The sequence below is a fragment of the Myotis brandtii genome, unplaced genomic scaffold (assembly GCF_000412655.1).
Source record: "Myotis brandtii unplaced genomic scaffold, ASM41265v1 scaffold535, whole genome shotgun sequence".
NCBI classification, from domain to species: Eukaryota; Metazoa; Chordata; class Mammalia; order Chiroptera; family Vespertilionidae; genus Myotis; species Myotis brandtii.
Genome location: NW_005369964.1, coordinates 3,640 through 6,713, shown reverse-complemented (window position 1 = coordinate 6,713; position 3,074 = coordinate 3,640). Strand labels below are relative to the sequence as shown.

The following is a 3,074-nucleotide window of genomic DNA, read 5'->3' as shown; positions in this document are numbered from 1 at the left end:
TGCCCGCCCGCACGTGGTATTTTGTGGAAGAGCCACACTCAAGGGGCCAAAAAGCTGCATGTGGCTCGAGAGCTGCAGTTTGCCGACTACTGTGTTAGACCATTTTCCAGTTTCAATGTGTTAAATTATTAAATATGATGTTTGTTAATTTAGGACCTGCCTTTTCTTACTCATCCTTTTTAAAAATATGTTTTTATTGATTTCAGAGAGAGGAAGGGAGAGAGAAATAGAAAGATCAATGATGTTTCTATCATGGATTGGCTGCCTCCCGAAGGTCCCCTCCTGGGAATCAAGCCTGCAAATCCTAGACACTGCATCTTCTCTTGAGGGGTCATAACAGTATCTTTTCTACCTCCTGCTGTTAGTGTTTAGTTGAAACTAGAAACCTGATATATTAGTAGATAATGAATCTTTTTTTTAGTTTTATAGTTTCTATCTTTTTACTAGTACATTAATGGACTTAAAGTAAAAGTGCCCTAGTCTGCCCTTGAAATTTTTCCCATTTACAACAACCAGGTCCTGCATCCAAACCATAACACATAATTTTCACTCTTCTGGACCTCATAAGAAACTTATTTCACACATTACAAGGAAAAGCATTCTTAGAAAGTTATATATTCACTGCCCAGATATAAAAAACACAATAGTAGAGGAAAATTAAACCTTATTTATTTTTTAAAACCAGACCATTAGGAAAATATATCACAGTCTTGAAACGGCAAACAGACAAGCTATTTTATCATTTCAAGTAATAAGTTGGTAAAAAGACAGCAGCTCCTTATCAAAACAGTAAGGTGCCAGAGCTGGGGTAGGAACACTGTATGTTGCAAAGGGCCCGGCAAAAGTGGTATTTGGTAATGGGGGGCTGCCCTTCTTTTTTCTCCCTTGCTCTTCCTGTTGCCAAAAGATTGTCTCAGTAGGGCTCTGTTATTTGAGGCGGCTACGTAAGCAATACTGGATTCAGGTTTCATTCCTGAAAACCAGGTTTTTCCCAAATCCAGTACTTCATAACTCTTAATGAAGCAGCAACAGTTCCTCTCTCACTGTTTATTCCTGGATATTGGTATACAGCACAATCAAAACCCTCTTGCCCTTCAAGGTGGAGGACCACGGCAAGATTGTCCCGTCACTGCTGCAGACGGGCTTAGGACCCATCACGGCAGCCAGTGAGAAGGAAGGTCTGCTTCCATGTCCAGGGTGACATTGCCTCTCATGTTTCTGTAGGGTTTCCGAGCTGGAAGGTGTAATGTGTGAGCACTTAAATGCATGTCCACACCTTGGACAGAAACGATATCTATCCAAAGGAACCTTTTCAAGTTCTTATCCAAACTCCCTCCCTCAACTCCACATCTTAAATGAACTTTATGCCCTTGTACCTAAAACCAAACCAAACCAAACAAATACTCAGAAACCGTTTTTCCACTTCTCAATTAGTAACCTCATGGGTTTTGTTTCACAGCTTATGGACAATGGTGTGGTAATGCTTCTGGTAAACAGGAGGTTGGCAACAAACAGAAACACCTCTCCTCCCCTCCCACCAGACCACTGGCAGGTTAGAGGACACTGTCAGCTTGTCGGTACCTCAGAGGGCTCTGGCTTCATATGAGGGAAATGCCTGCTGCCAGGATAAGCATTTGCCACATAAAATTTAGGCTCTCAAAAACTCTCTGACCCAAACTTTAGCACCAGTTTTTTCCCCCATTTCACTTTCTAGGATTAAAACATAAAAGAACCCTGTCCAGAGGCAAGTGACACATGCCTTAAACTTGCTGCCATCCTTAATTTCTTCATCCCTAAACTGCTTAAAAGACCAACATTCGCACTCTTCATTTTAAACAGGTTCCTGCCCTCAGCCTCCATGGCCAATGGCAAAGACTGCTATTTCTGAATGGATGAGAGAGACTCCTTCATCTTCTTGGTCAAGGTGGGAATGAGGTTCATATGGTCATCTACGCACTTGGTCACACAACTCTCCAGCTGCCGCTTCACCTGACGCTCTTTACTCCCTGCATTTATGGAGTCTTTGGCTTTGTCGTTGCAATGCACGGTGCACCGGGCCAGGCGGTCCTGGAACTTCTCCAACTCGCTGGTAACCAGGGCCTGGGCTTGAGCCAGAGGTGCGTGGCAGCGCTCAATGCACTGGTGCACCTGCTGCATGGACGCCTGGCTGTCCTCACAACAGTCAGCGCTGCACCGGAACATGAGGCCCTGCATCTTCCGGATATTCTCTCTCTCCAGACTCTTCACCATGGTGTCCACCGCCTCCTGCACCCGAAGCTGCTGCACGTCCGCCATGGCGACCCCGCGCTGCCAATACTTTTTTCTTAAATCCTCACTAAAGGATATTTTTTCCATTGATCTTTAGAGAGAATGTGGAAGTGGGGAAGGAGAAAGAGTGAGAGAGAGAAAGAAAGATCCATGTGAGAGAGACACATCCACTGATTGCCTCTCGCACAAACCCCAACTGGGCCCCGGGATCAAACCTGCAACCGAGGCACATGCCCTTGACCAGGAATCAAACCCGTGCCCCTTTGTTCATGGGTCAGTGCTCTAACCACTGAGCCAAAACCGTCCAGGGCTCACTAATAATTCTTAAACATCTAACATAAGCTCTTATAGAGGATAAGTTTGAAAATAATGAGAGTACCTACCTCTTTTTTTTTTTTAAAATGCTCACCCAAAGATATTTTCCCATTGCTTTTTAGAGAGAGTGGGAGAGGGAAAGACAGAAATATCGATGTGAGAGAAACACAGGAATTTGTTGCCTCCTGCACAAGCCCCAACCAGGGCCCGGGCCGGGGAGGAGCCTGCAACTGAGGTAGTGCCCTTGACCAGAATCGAACCCAGGACCCTTTGGTCGACAGGCCGGTGCTCTATTCACTAAGCCAAACCGGATAGGGCTCTACCTCTTTTGGATGCCAAGACACCCTCAACATCAAGAATTATTCCTGTTGGAATATCGGAAGGAGAAACCAAGATGGCGGCATAGGTAAACACCGGAGATTGCTGCCGCAAACAACCACTTCAAAAATACAACTAAAAGACGGAACGGACATCACCCAGAACCACAGGAA

General features: G+C 45.1%; 1 non-coding gene across 1 annotated transcript; it reads right to left on the bottom strand.

The window, feature by feature from the left end:
• Nucleotides 1-647: 647 nt before the first annotated feature.
• LOC102254223 lies at nt 648-2,306 on the bottom strand. Its single transcript, XR_001364353.1, has one exon. It is a non-coding gene; the product is annotated as a protein FAM136A (transcript).
• Between the last annotated feature and the right edge of the window lie 768 nt (nt 2,307-3,074).